The sequence below is a fragment of the Bison bison genome, unplaced genomic scaffold (genome assembly GCF_000754665.1).
Source record: "Bison bison bison isolate TAMUID 2011002044 unplaced genomic scaffold, Bison_UMD1.0 scf7180017864375, whole genome shotgun sequence".
Taxonomy (NCBI): domain Eukaryota; kingdom Metazoa; phylum Chordata; class Mammalia; order Artiodactyla; family Bovidae; genus Bison; species Bison bison.
The window spans coordinates 5926811-5927027 of record NW_011494947.1 but is presented as its reverse complement, the minus strand read 5'-3'; positions in this window follow the sequence as shown (position 1 = coordinate 5927027).

Genomic DNA, 217 nt, shown 5'->3' with positions numbered 1-217 from the left:
AGGTGAGTACCCTGGGCAGCTGCATGCTAGATCGGGGCCCTCAGTGTCTCCCTGGAAACAACAGCCATAAGGAGACAGCCAGTGCTAGGCCACAGGAGGTTCAACAGTCTGGTGAGTTTGGAAAACAAAACAAAGCAGGTGTTTTCACTGGGTTTTCTTACTGTCAGACTTTCTCTCTGTGTCTTCAGTATGCTGATGTGTCCTGTGTCTCCAGGGG